Genomic DNA, 15,417 nt, shown 5'->3' on the forward strand with positions numbered 1-15,417 from the left:
TATTTGTTGTGTGCAGATTCTTGTATTCCTTCCTCCCTCCCTCCCCTCAGCAAGGGAAGGTAATTATCTGGATTCTAAGTCTGGTGCAATGGGTACCTGTGGCAGTCAGGGCTGCTCGCCCCTCCCCCCCACGTGAGAGTAGCCTGCCTTTTCTGCTGTACTTTTTTTCTCTTGTTCTCTCCCACCCGAGAGGACTGCTGGTTTCAAAAAACTGCAAAACAGATGAAACAAAAGAGTCTAATTTACCACCCACCTAGCATGGCAGAGAGGATTTCTGTGGTATTTGATAAATGTAGGGCTGCCTTTTCCAGTCTTAGGTCTTCTGACGTTCCTCGGGGGTACGAGGAGTCTAGGATAAGAGGAATTGATTCCTTCCTTAGATGAAGAAAGAACGTTGCAATCATTGGGGCATTATCTAACAGCCAAGATGGATCCTGAGCTCCGTTGCATTGTCAGCCCAGGCTGGCTATAAAACCTGGCCACACCTGGCCCCGGTTTGCAGCGAGGATTTCCACCGCGTTCCCATAATTTAAAGGATTGGCACCTGCAAGGTAATGGAAACCTAAAGAGAGGCTTTTTACCCAGTTCGGTGTGAAATCTCCCAGCAGCTAACGACCAGGAGGGCTGGCAAGCCAGAGGGCCGATTGGGCTGCGCGGCTTCTCGGGAGTGTGCGGTAGCCCGGCCGCGTCCCCGTAAAGCCGCGAGCTGTAATGATGTCAACTTGTTATTTACTTTCCAAATCTGAATGACTGAGCAAGGCGAAAGGAGAATCAATCAACCGCAATGTGACCCTACAGGCGGAAAAAACGCCGCGCTCGCAGCCGGCGGTGGGGGCAGGGAAGCACGTGGAATCTGGGGAGGGTTGCATCAGGATGTGGCTGGGGCTTTCGGTTGCGCCCTCGCTGTTTCGATTGCCTGGGATATCTCAGCATCTGCACGAGCCCAGGGAACCCGGAGCAACGGAGGGCAGGCTCCAGGGAGGGCCCCCCCCCCCAGGCCTTTTGGGGGGCCTTGAATGGCAGCCGGTACATAGTAAGACAATCCATTCTGCTGATTCACAATTATGGAGACCGTGTAAGTGTGTATTTTTATTGATGTGCTCTAATAATGCTGTAGCAACAGTGTTGGACATCACCGACTTTTTACAGCAGTATTTTGCGGGGTGAGTGGAGGCCCGCCTTTTTGACGGAGGACCAGCCCTGAAAACTCACCCGCCACCCCAGCAACAGAACAACAAATGGTCTAGTGTTTCCAGAAAGGAGCAAGTGAGGCTATCCGTGAAGTTGCCAGAGTGTCCAGGGCCCCGAGCAGGAAGCGCGGTGTAGACCGCAGGCAGGGCGCAACAGTTAGGAAGGCTCCTGCGCCCGCCTCCCAGGGGTTGGGGGGCACCTGTCCAGGCCGACAGTGGTCCGCAGAGCGGAGGGGCGGCAGGCCCGTCGGGACTGGGGTGCACCAGGACCGGGCCGAGCCAGCTCCGAAACCACAAAACACTCCCCAGCGCGCGACGCCCGGCGGGGCCGGGTGGGGGATGGGGTGGGGTTCAGGGGCGCAGGGCCCACCCTCAGGCCCCGGAGCCCCCCGGGCCCCCCATCCCGGCGCCCGAGCCTCTCCCCAGCGTTTTGGCTCACCCCGAGGGGTGTTTGCCAAGGTCGAGGCTCCACCACAGCCCCCGGCTTTTTTTGGGGCCAGGGAATCGATGATCGGGGTGTCGGCACACTCAGGCTGGTTGGGGGCGGGGGGGGGGGGGTCCCGCAGGGTCAGCCAGGTGGCTGGATTCTGAGGGGTTGGAGGGTGACCCTCCCTGGGGTTCCGGCTGCCCTCCCCCCAGGACAGCGGGGGGCCCGGGCTCCCCTCGTGACCCCAGGAGGTGGGCGCTAGGGACAGGGTGCGGCGGGGGGGAGAGGCTCAGGCTCCCCTTCCCCAGTCTGGGATGTGGGGGAGAGTTGGGGTGTGGGGGTGAGTGGGGGTGGGGATGAGCTGGGGGTGTGTGGGGGTGAGTGGGGGTGGGGGAGAACTGGGGAGTGTGGGGCAGAGCTGGGGTGTGGGGGTGAGGGGGGGTGGGGGAGAGCTGGAGGGTGTGGGGGAGAGCTGGGAAGTGTGGGGGAGAGTTGGGGGGTGGGTGTGGGGGAGCTGGGAGACTAGGGCCGCGGGCCCCCTGCCGGGGGGGAGGGGCGCCCCTGGGATGGGGGGAGGGGCGGCTGGGCCGCGGGGAGGGGGAGCGGGCGGGGGGCGGCCCGGGCCGGGCCGGGCCAGGTGGGCGCGCTGGGGGCTGGTGCCCAGGTCGCCGCCCGCGCCCCGCCGGCCCGCCCTCCGCCCGCCCCCCCCCTTGGGGCCGGGAGCCGCCGCGCCCCCGCCCGCCCGCCGCCCGCCGCCCGCCGCCGCCCGCGCCGCAGCGCCCTCCGGCCGCCATTCCGCGCCCGAAACTTTCCAGCGCCCGCGCCTCTCGGGGACTCGCGGCGGCGGGGGCGGCCCGGGGGCGGCGCGCGGCGGCTCCGGGGCGCCGGGCCCTCCTCGGCCGCGGACGCCGGGGCGCGGGGACTGGCGGCCGCGGGGAGCGGCGAGCGGGCCGGCGCGGCGGCGCCGCCACAAGTTGCGCGGCTCCGGGCGAGGTGAGTGCGGGGCGGCCGCGGCGCGGGCGGGGGGCGCCAACTCGGCGGGCCGGGGGCGCCGCGGGGTCCGCCCGCCGCGGGGGGTGGGGGGGGGGCCCCCGCTGTCCCCGCTGTCCCCGCTGTCCCCGCGGGTGCCTGGAGGCTGGAGCGTGCGCCCCGGCCGCTCCCCGAGGCGCCGGGGCGCGGAGGCGGGGGCTCGGCTTTGGGGAGGGGGCGCCCGGGAAGTTTGGAGGCGCGCCCGGGCCCCCCGCGCCCCTTTGTCTGCCGGCCCCGGGGCCCCGGGCCACCCCGCGGCGGGCGGCCGGGGCCCCTCTCCCCCGGTGGGGGGCGCCCTTTAGTCCGGGGCGCGGGGCTGGCGGGCAGGGACCCGGGGGAGGGGGGCGGCCCGGGGCCCGGGAAACTGTCAAGGAAGTCCAGGCCGCCGCCCCGAGCCCCGCGACGTGGCCCCCGGCCCGCGGGCGGTGCCGACCTGTTGCGGCCGGGGGGAGGGGTGTCTCCAGGGCCGCGGGCCCCCCCCCCCCCCGCACGGGAGCCGGCGTCGCTGGGTAGGTGACAAGTGGGGGCGCCGGGGGTCCGCCCGCGCGGGGCCAGGGGCGGGCTGAGCTTCACGCGCGGGGCCCAGGCGGGACCCCCTCCCCGCCACGGCCCGCCCGCTGCGCTGCGCTCCACAAAGTTGGAGGCCCAGGGGTTTCTCGTCGAGTGTTGGCGAGGCAGCCGGCTGGGTGCGCGGAGGCCCGAGGCCCCTGGAGCCCACCCCGTCCTGCGGGGCAGCCGCGGGTGCGGCGCGGGGCCCGGGAGGTGTCCAAGCCCCGCTGCCCGGCTGCGGCCTGCACCTGGAAGGGGAGGGCAGAGCTCTAACCCGCGGGGGGAGGGGGGAGGGGGAGGGGAGGCCAGGCCAGGCCAGGCCAGGCCAGGCCGGGGAGGCCGGCGCCGGAGGGAAAAGTTTCCTAGTCCATGCGGAGGAGGTGCGCTTGAGGGGGGAAGAGTCGGTGGAGAGTGATCGGTTCGGACTTGAGGATGACGCGCTCACTTTGGAGACGACGATGAGTTTCTCAAATGGGCCGCGATTTCCGGGGAAAACCGCCCCCTTGGACGGTTTGCACAGGGTGGAAGTTGGAGGTCCTCACTGGACCTGAGGGGAGGGCCCCTGCAGCAGGGCGGGGTGGGGGCGCCGCGGCTCAGGTGAGCGCACGCCTGTGGACAGGTAGGACCGTTTGGGTGGTGTGCCCCCCAACCCCCCCCCCAAGTGACAACTTGGAAGTGCCTGAGCCTGAAGGTCTCAGAACCTGGTGTGTTCCTCAGTAATGGCCATAGCTCTGGTTCCTATAGGACAGCGCCTTAAAGGAAATGTTTTTTTCTCTCTCATAATGGGTAAATAGTCATTCAGAAATGTGGCGAGTTGCTGCTAGCTGCCAGGCACTCTGCTAGGTGCAGGGGAGCCAGGCGGGGAGGGGGCGCCCCTCTCAGCAGCGGGGCGTGTCCCCATGGTCCTTAGGTGCTAGACTTTTTATCCTCCAGGGCTCCTTCAGTCCAGGAGCTATCAACAGTCCCTGTGAAAGAGCGCTGAGAAATTTCTCCGGGTGGCCTCTCAGCCTCCCTGCTGAAAGTCTGCACATCCTGAGAGACCATGTAGGCATCACGGTGGGGGGCTTTGGCGTGACCTGGTTTCAAATCCCACCCTGCTAGCAGAGCTTCCGTTTTCTCGTCTGTGTGATGGCCGCCTTCACCTGCCGGGCTCGGCTGTTGGGAGGATTCGCACCTGCTCCATAGCGCGGAAGAGGCGCGGGAAGCCTTCAGGTTCTCGGGCAGCCCATGGAGTTGGCAGTGTCCGGCCAGAAGAGCAGCCTTCTTGACCCCATTTGACCTGCGGTAGTGAAAGCGCTCACCACCGTGGGGTGGACAGTTACCTCCCAGCTGGTGGGTTTCTGGACTCCTTTTCTGTGTTGATAAAAATGAAGGGGAGATACTCCAAGGGAAGTGCAAAACTGAAAGGGGCGTTAGTGTATCAGTCTTTTTGAAAGTGAGAAAGCTTTCTCTAAATTTTAGTTGTGACCTGGGGTTAGGATAATTGTCTTTAGGTGGCTCGAATGCCCTGTGCTGAGAGGATTTTACAGGCACTTAATTAACACCCCGTGGGTACCTCTTCTCCCCACTCACAACCCTGCAACGGAAAGGCATGCTAATGCGAGCTGGAGGGAGGGTTGGAACGGGATTTTGAGTCCCAAAGCAGTGCTCTTAAGTTTGGTGAGTCTTCTGTCTACCCAGTGCACATTTTCCCATTTGGAGCAAAAGATATATAAATTATATACACACATGATAAAATACATCTCTGTCCACGTTGAAATTGGTATACACGTGTAGACAAGTGTCACGATGGCAGAGAGATTGTTTTCTACAACAGTGCTGTCTTGTAGCCCCTGGAGACACGTGTCTATTTAACTTGATAAAAATTCTGTCTTCTGGCTCAAGCTATGTTTTGGGTGCTCAGTAGCCACAGGTGGCCGATGGCTGCCATATTTCAGCGCAGAGCTGACCATTTTATTTCATTGGAGAGTTCTATAGTTCTTGCAAATTAAACAATATGACAATAGGAAAGAGAGTTAGTATACCTTTTTTTTTTTTTGCGGGGGGTGGGGGGAGAGGGGACCAAGAGAAGTTGCAAAAAAGTTTGAAATAATTTACATATGGACTTTTTAAAAGAATAGACCCAATCCAGCCAGACGTTTGCCCAGGAAGGTGATTTCAGTGAATTGACAGCTCTTGTCCCTGATGGAGGAGGCACTCTGCGTCACTCTAGAGTCACAAAGCTGAAGCTCCAAGCCGGGGTCCGCCCCCCGCGCCCCAGTGCTTGTGTAACTCTGGGCAAGGCCGTTAGCTTCTCTGTGTCTCAGTTTCCCAATCTGAAAACCGGTGGCACTGGCGGCAGGTGGCACCTGCCGGAGCAGGTGGCAGTGCACATTCCGGGGTTGACTTATTCGGCTGCAAAGCCCAAGTGGCACCTCTGTGTCTGCAGGTGGGCTGTTGCGAGCCAAGCTGGATCTGAGTTTTAAAACCGTGCTGGCGCTGGGTGGCTTGATTACAGTTCAATCCCTTGAGGACACAATTGTTCCTCTTAAAAGGCTAAGGAATCTGTCCAAGAGACTTCAAAAGAGTCAAAGCCTGAAAAGGGGAGGGGGCTGCTGAAAGGGCGTTGTTTCCTGTACGCCCCCTCCCAGATTCAGCATGTCGCTTTTAGGCCTTGGGGTTGGCTTGGCACTGAGCTTTGTGCCCTTTAGAGGAGTGGAATAGAAACTCTATTTGTCAACGAGGTGGGGGGAAAAGCTCGACTCGGTGTTGGTCAGTGGGGGCTTCCCAGGTCCCTCTGCCGCAGCTTTTTCTTGCTCACAGGTCTCCGGCTAATGTGTCGCCCTTCGACTTTTCCATTCCTTTAACCAACACTTCCCCTCCAGGGGTCGTGGCAGAGGGAGGCCAGGCCCCCCCGAAAAAGGGGTCCCGAGCATCTGGTCACCTCTGGCGGGTGAAGCCCTAAGCCAAAGGGCTGCCCCCTTCCGGTTTCCTCTGTGGGTGTCAGGAGTCCCGGGTTTTGCACGCAAGCCCGTGTGTTGCCCGCGTGGCCCTGCCGCGCTGAGCTGTGCGCCTGGATGTTAATCAACACTGCTGCGCGGGGTGAGGTGGGGTGGTCCCTGCCGCGCGCCTCATACTTCACGTTGGCCCTTATTTCCCATTTGAAAAAAAGCCGCCACCTCTAACAGGCTGTTAATCTTTCATCAGGGAGCACATTTGAAAAATAGTTTGAATCAGGAAGCAAGACTAGGGGTAATGTTGTAAACCTCCTTTTTTGTTTTTTTTGAAGTCGGAAGGATAAACTTTTTTTGCTGTAACAGTTTCCAGGGTGGGGGCAGCAGGGCCCTCTTGGATGCCAGGCTGTTTGCCCTTTCCTCCCCTTGGGTGCTGTCCTCCTTCCCCCTTCTCTCTGTCCTTCCTCCAGGCCCGGCCACACGGACGCCCCAGCCAAAGTGGGGGACGTGAAGCCCACCAGAATAAGAATAAAAGCTGGATGTGAGGAGGGCCTGCCGAAGCCCGCTTGCTTACGGAGGCGGAAGAGGGCCGCGTCTGAGAAAACGTGCTTCACGTCCTGAGGGCAGAAAGCGGTCACCAGGGAACTCGCCCCCTGCCCGTCCGGGACGCGACGGGAGATGACCCGTGCCGGCGGGCCCGCAGCCTCCCGCCAGCCATCCTGGGCGTTTTCATTGCCGTCAAGTATTTGCTGAGGGCTTGCTGCGCGTTGGAAGGTTCTGGAAGGGAATCGGAAACCATCCCAAAGGGGCACTGGAGCAAGTTTAAAGTTAAAACAGAGGAGAAGACATTCATACTTTACAGAGGAAGTTGCTTGCTAAGTTTGTCCTTGGAAGGCAGAGAGAGGAGGGTGGGCCTGATGGGTGGAGGACAAGAGGTGGTCCTGGCAATGGGAGGTGGAGAAGGGGGCTGTTGGTTGGAATCGTCTTCTCAGCAGCTAGCTGTGGAATCGCCTTGGCTATCAGCTAGTGGTTCCCAGCAGGGGCAGTGCCCCTTCCCCAGCTCACGGCACAGCGCCATGTCCCGAGACCTTTGGTGGGCCAAGCCGGGCAGGGCTGTGGCGGCTCCAGGCACCCAGTGGGTGGAGTCCAGTGCACAGGACCCCGGCGGCAGAGAATCACCTGGCCCCAGGATCAGTGGTGCCAGGCTTGGGGAAACTGGGACCTGTTTGGGACAAGGAATGGGGGATGAGGAGATGCCAAGAATCTGTATGTTTCTCTCTGTATCTATAGCTTTATCCATCTATCCATCCCTTGTCTCAAGATCTGGAGTTCTCAGGGCACATCCCTTGTCTCAAGATCTGGAGTTCTCAGGGCACACACAGTTTTGGGGATGCGTCAGGAATCAAATTACAGCTGCATCTGATGGAGACGACCGGGGTCTTGGTGGAGCAGGTGGGGAGGGCATGGGCTTTGAAGACCAGTTAGACACAGGACCAGGAAGCGTGGGGCAGGGCAGGGGTGGTTGCAGGCGCATAAACCCTGCCTCAGGCCTCAGCAAGAGGATCGTAGCCCCCTGGGGCAGCCCGCCCTGCGCGCACCTTAACCGCCGCCTTCTGTTGGTCTCGTTGCCGTGACTGCACATCCTGGTGATTTTGGTATTTATTTGCCTTGAGGAATAATACTAATAATAAAACCCAAAGAACACTCAGGAAATGTTTACCCAGTGAAACGTGGGCCTCAGCTGGAATTTGGTGGCTTTCCCGAGGTTATCCCACCACCCCCCAGCGCCGCCCGGAGACGCCAGGGGTGCAGGAAGCGTGTGTGCTGCCGGCAGGCTCCTGGAAGTGGTGCCAGCCCCTGGCACTGGCAGAGCGGCCAGGGCACTGGCAGAGCGGCCAGGGCGCCGACCTGCGTTTACGTGTCGAAGTCCTTCCACGGGCCATAGGAAAAGGGCGCGAGCTGGGCCCCGCCGTGCGCCTGGGGCGTGCAGAGCCCCGTACCACCCTCACATCCTGCGCGTCGGGGCTGCGGGCCCCGGAGCGGCCGGCACAGCTGCAGGACGTGTGGCTTGGCAGCCAGCTCATCTTGGGGCAGTTGATGGCCTTCCCCCTTCAGTTTTCTTCTGGAGCGAGGGAGTTGGTCAAATGTCCTCTTCAGACTGGGCGCATTCGAGGAGGTAGGATAGCTGGGGCGCTTGGAGATAGTTTGGGTTTAAAAAGGTGTCCTTATCAGTTACGGTTTCCAGCAGCTGTTTACTTTTCTTACCATTCCTTTCCGCCCTCGTAGGTTAAGTTTTAGGCGTGATAATTATATGGGTGTGCGTAACCGCTCACATACTGAATGTATACACGAGTACCCATACACGGGCCTGTTTAGCTTGACTTTTAAAGTGCGCCTTTGGCCAACTTGGTGATTCTTTCCTTTTGGTGTCGTTTTATGCATTGTGACACATCAGGATCCCTGCAGAGCCCTCCCCTTCACAGCCACCCCTACCCCTAGCCTGGGGCACCCCCATCTGACCAGGACGGAAGTACTGGAGACTGGACCCAGGACCCAGGACCTCCTGCAGGGGAAGCAGGCGCTCAGCCACGGATTGCCCCTCCCCCGGGTAATCACTTTTTACCACATGGCCCGGCGCCTTCTACCTGACGACGCGGGAACTTGGCGCCTTCTCCCACATGGGCAAGTGGGGTTTCCTCAGACCAGGAAATTTTGCCCTGGAGGGAGGATCCAAAGCCAGCAAAAGAAAATCTCAGCATGCCACAGTGTTTGTGGGAGACCTCAGTGAAAGAGGTGGGCTCTTTGGCTGGGGTCGCCGTAGGTATACTCTTCTTCTACACTTTTAATTCTTGCCGCCCAGTTAGTTGAGAAGAGGGCATTTTGATGTTTTTTTAGCATGTGTTTCCTTAACCTTTCCTGAGGGTACTGCAGGAAAACACTTAACATGTAACTTGTACCAGAAGGTTACAGGATTGTCTTTAGTTTTAAAAACATGATACATACACTAGGAGGTACTGCAGTTTTTCCAAGGGGCTAATGTGAATATGAATTAGGCTAGGTGAGTACCAAGTTGTTCCTTGGTTTGTTAGGAAAGAATCCGCACATCACGCCTTTCCCCTGATTGCTAACCGGTGCTGGATTCTGAGCTACAGCTTTGCTTTCCATGCTGTCGTAAGAAATGCCGCATTCTCGAGAAGAGTCCGTGTCCTGGTGGTTTGGTAACCTATGAAATGGCTCAACGTGTCCATTTCCTTCCTTGCGTGGAGAGTAAAGGATCGCCTGAGCAGATGGCAAGGCTTCTCCCTGACTCCTGTGGGAAGATTTTAATTTGGAAAAGTGACATTACTTAAGGCAGGTTAAGGATTATGGTGGTTTTACATGAGCTCAAAGTTATTTTTTGTCCTATTCCGAGACGGTTGTTTTTCCCGTGATTAAAATAGGCAAGGCGAACATCGATAAGTTAGTGGCCTATTTTAGGTAAAAATTCAGAAGGCGCGTTGGGCTGTTGCCTCCCTGGAGTACTTGGGTGTGTTGGAGTTCCCATCCTTTTGAGACCTCTCAAAATGCACAGTGTTTATTTTTGAAGAGAGCGTCTGCCTTAAATTCCTGTCATTTTTCCCATTGTCGTAGATGTAGCTGGAATGTTTAGAAGAATACACAGGGGTTCTGTTGGCTTTCTTCCCTTGAGCCTTGAATCTAGACTCTGACCCGCAAACAGTTAGCACCGAGCTCCTTTTCTGGAACACTTGCCAGCACCCCCGGCTGGAAGACAGAGACCCCTGGGAAGTGAGGCCTTCCCGAGCCGGGCCGCCTGTCCAGCTCTTCTGGTTGGAAAGGTTTTTTTTGAGTCTACTGCACACTGGGTTCCCACCCTGTCCGCTTTGGAGCAAGGGTAGAGAAGGCCATCTGTCGTCTTCCCGGATGGCTCCATTCGGTTCTATAATCGACCTACCTATTGTTACTGGGGTTTGGACCAGTGCCACCTTCCAGATTTGTTAGTTCTACGGGATTTTCTGCTCATTTAGACTACCTGATGGGTGGGAATTTGAACAAAAAAAAAAAAGCGCTTACTCTATGTGGTGCCATTTTCTTTTTTTAAACTTATTTTGAAATAATTTCAAACTTGTAAGGCAGTTGCAAAAGTAATATGTAATCCATACAGGAAATTCCAACATACCACCAAAGTCCAGTACTCAGATCTACCAGCTTTTCACATTTTGCCACTTCTGCATTTTGTCCATCTGCCCATCTGTCTTTCGGTCTGTCTATTCTGTTTCTTAGACATGTGCAAGTAGGTTGTATACATTGTGCTCCTTGAACACTTGATACTTAGCGTACAATTCTTAGAGAAAAAGGTATTCACTTATAGAACTATCTCATGTACAATTTACGAGTTTGATAATAAAGCTCACAGTCTCTATTCCAATTTTTTTCATATATCCCAGTAATGTCCTTTGGGCATTTTTCTCCCAGTTAGATCTAGTCCAGGATCAGATATTGCATTTAATTGTCGTTGTCTTTTCAGTCTGTCTTTCATTCTTTCCTATTTTTAATCATGGAACAAGCATATAACATGAACTTTCCCATCTTAAAAAAACTCCCAAGCATACCATTCAGTGCGATTACGCGCATACAGTTTTGTTCTACCCTCTACCATCATCCATTTCAAGAATTATCCCATTACCCCAGACTGAGCTTCTACCTGTTATGCATTCTCCCCTCTCTCCCAGTTCTGTCAACCAACCTGCACTTTATCTCTCTATAAATTTGCATTTTCTAGCAGTTTCATATACTTGGAATCATAAAATTTCCCTTTGTGGCCAACCTGTTTTCACTCAGCATGATGTTTTCAGAGTTCATCCACATAGCATGTCAGAATTCTATTTCTTTTAAAGGTTGAGCAGTAAATATTCCATTGTATGTGTATACTACATTTACCTTATTCATCTCCTGATCAAAATTTGAATTGCTTTCACCTTTTGGGTATTGTGATTAATGCTACTATGAACATTGGTGTACAAATACCTGTCCAGGTCCTAGATGTAGGATTGCTGAGTCATGTCGTAATTCTATGTTGAACTTTTTGAGGAACTGCCAAACTGTTTTCCACATTGGCTGCACCATTTTACATTTTCACCAAAAATGTGCTAAGGTTCCTATTTCTCAGCATCCTCATCAACCCTTTTTAAATAGGTTTTTAAAATAATAGCCGTTCTAGTGGGCATAATGTAGTAATCTCATTGTGGTTTTAATTTGTATTTCCCTAATGGTTAATGATATTGACATCTCATGCTCATTTGTATATCTTCTTTGGAGGAATGTCTATGCAAATCCTTTGCCCATTTTATTTTTTTTTTATTTTTATTTTTTTATTGACTTTGTAATAATATTACATTAAAAATATATATGTGAGGTCCCATTCAACCCCACCCCCCCACCCCCCCTCTCCCCCCCCCCCAACAACACTCGTTCCCATCATCATGACACATCCATTGGATTTGGTAAGTACATCTTTGGGCACCTCTGCACCTCATATACATTGGTTCACATCATGGCCCATACTCTCCTCTATTCCATCATGTAGGCCCTGTGAGGATTTACAATGTCCGGTGATTACCTCTGAAGCACCATCCAGGGCAGCTCCATGTCCCGAAGACGCCTCCACCTCTCATCTCTTCCTGCCTTTCCCCATACCCTTTGTCCATTATGTCCACTTTTCCCAATCCAATGCCACCTCTTCTATGTGGACACTGGATTGGTTGTGTCCATTGCACCTTTATGTCAAGAGGAGGCTCAGATTCCACCTGGATGCTGGATGCAATCCTCCCATTTTCAGTTGTAATCACTCTAGGCTCCATGGTGTGGTGGTTGTCCTTCTTCACCTCCATCTTAGCTGAGTGTGGTAAGTCCAATAAATCAGATTGTAGGTGCTGGAGTCTGTTGAGGCTCAGGATCTGGCTATCACATTGTCAGTCCAGAGATTCAAATCCCCTAAATATATCTTAAACCCCAACATTAACTGCACCTCCAGCACATTAGCATGAAAGTCTTATGAAGGGAGATCCCATCTGAGTCCAGATTCATCACACATAAACACCATTTCCAAAGAGGGGCCATCTGCCCTGGTAGTTAACCCCATCCCTTTGCCCATTTTAAAATTGTGTTGTCTTTTTCTGGTTGTAGGATTTCTTTTTATAGTCTGGATACTAAATTCTTATCAGATCTATGATCTGATATTTTACCTATTGTAGGGTTGTCAGTTCATGTTATTGGTCATGTCCTTGCACAAAAGTTTTTGATTTTGATCAAGTCCAATTGATCTTTTTCTTTTGTTCCTTGTGCTTTTGGAACGAAAAGTATTCCATTGCTTAATAAAAGCTCCACAAAGATGCTTCTCTGTGTTTTCTACTAAGAGTTTTTTAGTTTTACCTCTTATATTTAGGTCACTGATTTTTATTTTTAACTATCAGGGTTGTCTTTTTTGGACGTTTTGCTCAGAAGAACTGACTTTTACAACAATAAATGTGCACTGGCCAAAAGTGCTTTTTCAAACTGTTGAGATTAATACTGGGTTGAGAAAATGATAAGTCTAGCAGCGTGACAGTGATGAAGTGATACGGCTACCGTATATAGGCTCTGTCACCACTACTCAGCTCTGCCTCTGTAGCACAAAAACAACCAAAATGAATGTGTGGCTGTGGGCCAGCAAAACTTTATGGATGCCAATGTGAATATCATATATGTTCTTTTCTACATTTTATTATGTTTACTTTGAGAGAGTTGTGGTTGATCCATTTTGAGTTAATTTTTATATAAATTTTTATATAAATTTTTATATAAATATGTGAGGTAGGAGTCCACTTTGATTTGTTTCGCATATGGCTATCCAGTTTTCCCGGATTCATTTATTGAAGAGACTGCTTGCCCCATTGAGTGGAATTGGGACCTGAGGCGGTTTGGATCTCTGTACCCTAGAAAAACAGGTTTGTGAGCTTAAATCATTCCTGTGGCTATGAGCCCCTTGTAAACAGGACCTTTTGATGAGGTGACTCCAGTTAAGGTATGGCCCAGCTGAATCAGGAGGGGCCTTCATCTTGTTCCTGAAGGTTTTGTAGGGAGGGCCACTGAGAAAGTGAAAGACGCATGGAGCATCCAGAAGCTAGAAATCCAGGGAACGGAGAAGCCAGCATCGGCTGCCATGTGCATTGCCATGTGACAGAAAAGCCCAGGGCCAAGGGTCACCAGCCGTCAGCCCCAGAGCTCCGTAGTCTTCTCCTCGAAAGCATTGCCTTGATGATGCCATGCTTTCTGACTTCTCTTAGCTTCAAAATTGTTAGCCAGTAAATTTCCATCGTTTAAGCCAACCCATTGCGTGGCATTTGCTTTAGCAACTGGGAAACTCAAACAAGACCCTTGTCAAAAATCCTAGATGTGAGGGCTTATTTCTGAGCTCTCGGTTCTCTTCCAGTGGTCTGCATGCCTGTCTTTTGGACAGGACGGTGCCGTTTTGATTACTGTTGCTTTGTAATAAGTTTTGAAATTGGGAAGTGAGTCCTCCAAATTCTTTCCTCTTTTTCAAGATGTTTTTGACTATTTGGAGTCCCTTGCTTTTCCACAGGAATTAAAAAAAAAAGAATCAGCATTTTAAAAGATTTGTTTATTTCACCTCCCCCCTTGTTTGCACACTGTCTGCTCATCTTTTTAGGAGGCACTGGGAACTGAACCTAGGACCCCCCCCATGTGGTAGGTGGGCGCTCAACTGCATAAGCCACATCCTCTTCCTTCCCATAGGAGTTTGATAATTTGCTTTTCCATTTCTGCAAAGCATGCTGTTGGAATTTTGATTGGGATTGTGTTAAATTTGTAAATAACTTTGGGTAGTATTGGCTTTTTAAGAATATTGTCTTCCAGTTCATGAGGATGGATATCTTTTCATTTACTAAGCTCTTCCTGAATTTCAGTAATGATTTGTAGCTTTCTGTGTACCTGTCTTTTACATTTTTAAGAAAATTTCAATCTTTTTAAAAATTTTTAATCAATTAATTTTAAAAAATTGTACTTTTTTGAAGATACATAGATAACAAAAAATGTTACATTAAAAATATAAGAGGTTCCCATATACCCCACAACTCCGCCCCCCCACTCCTCCCACATCAACAACCTCTTTCATCATTGTGGCACATTCATTGCATTTGGTGACGACATTTTGGAGCACTGCTGCACAGGATGGATAATAGTTTACATTGTAGTTTACACTCTCCCCCAGTCTATTCAGTGGGTTGTGGCAAGATCAGTAAATGTTCAGCATCTGTCCCTGCATTATCATTTAGGACAACTCCAACTCCTGAAAATGCCCCCGTATCAATCTGTTCGTTTTTACATTTTATATTTAGATATTTTATTCTTTTAGTTGGTATTCTACATGGAGCTTGTTTTCTTGATTTCCTTTACAGAGTTTTCCTTGCTGGTGTGTAGAATTGCTGGTGTGTAGAAACACCACTGATTTTGGTGGATTGATCTTCTACCCCATCATTTTGCTGAATTCAATTATTAGCTTTCTGGTAGATTCTTTTAGATTTTTCTATCTATTGGATCATGTCAGGTGTGAATAGGGATAGTTTTACTTATCTCCAACCTAGATGTCTTTCATTAATTTTTCTTGCCTAACTGCTCTGGCTAGCACTTCTAGTACAATGTCAAACAGCCGTGGCAGTTGTGGCCATCCTTGTCTTGTTCTTGATGCCCACAGGAAAGCGTTTAGTCTTTCACCATTGAATTTGATGTTAACTGTAGGTTTTTTATATATGCCCTTTATTGTACTGAGGATGTTTCTTAGTGTTTTCTTCTAGAAACGGCGCTGGATTTTATCAACCTCCTTTTCTGCATCAGTTGAGTTGATCATGTCTTTTTTTTTTTTTTTTTTAAGATTTATTTATTTCTCTCCCCTGCCCCGGTTGTCTGTTCTCTGTGTCTATTTGCTGCGTTGTTTTCTTTGTCCGCTTCTGTTGTTGTCAGCGGCATGGGAATCTGTGTTTCTTTTTGTTGCATCATCTTGTTGCGTCAGCTCTCCGTGTGTGTGTGGCGCCATTCCCGGGCAGGCTGCACTTTCTTTTTGGACACCCCTGCGTGGCAGGGCACTCCTTGCGCGCATCAGCACTGCACATGGGCCAGCTCCACACGGGTCAAGGCCGGGGGTTGGAACCGCGGACCTCCCATGTGGTAGATGGACGCCATAACCACTGGGGCCAAGTCTGCTTCCCGATGTGTTTGTTTTTGTTCATTCTATTAA

The 15,417-nt window shown here is 52.7% G+C and overlaps 1 protein-coding gene across 6 annotated transcripts in view; it reads left to right on the plus strand.

The window, feature by feature from the left end:
* Nucleotides 1–230: 230 nt before the first annotated feature.
* Nucleotides 231–15,417, plus strand: part of TBL1X (transducin beta like 1 X-linked) — a 281,546-nt gene continuing 266,359 nt past the window's right edge. The window contains exon 1 of one of the 6 annotated variants that reach the window (XM_004466286.5): nt 231–1,075. The gene's annotated coding sequence lies outside the window, so the exon portion shown is untranslated. Of the gene's footprint in view, nt 1,076–2,518; nt 2,611–3,098; nt 3,156–3,598; nt 4,528–15,417 lie in introns of those variants that run through there. The other 5 variants (XM_012528189.4, XM_058291403.2, XM_058291404.2 and 2 more) reach the window with 5 other exon arrangements.

The sequence above is a fragment of the Dasypus novemcinctus genome, chromosome X, assembly GCF_030445035.2.
Source record: "Dasypus novemcinctus isolate mDasNov1 chromosome X, mDasNov1.1.hap2, whole genome shotgun sequence".
Classification (NCBI taxonomy): domain Eukaryota; kingdom Metazoa; phylum Chordata; class Mammalia; order Cingulata; family Dasypodidae; genus Dasypus; species Dasypus novemcinctus.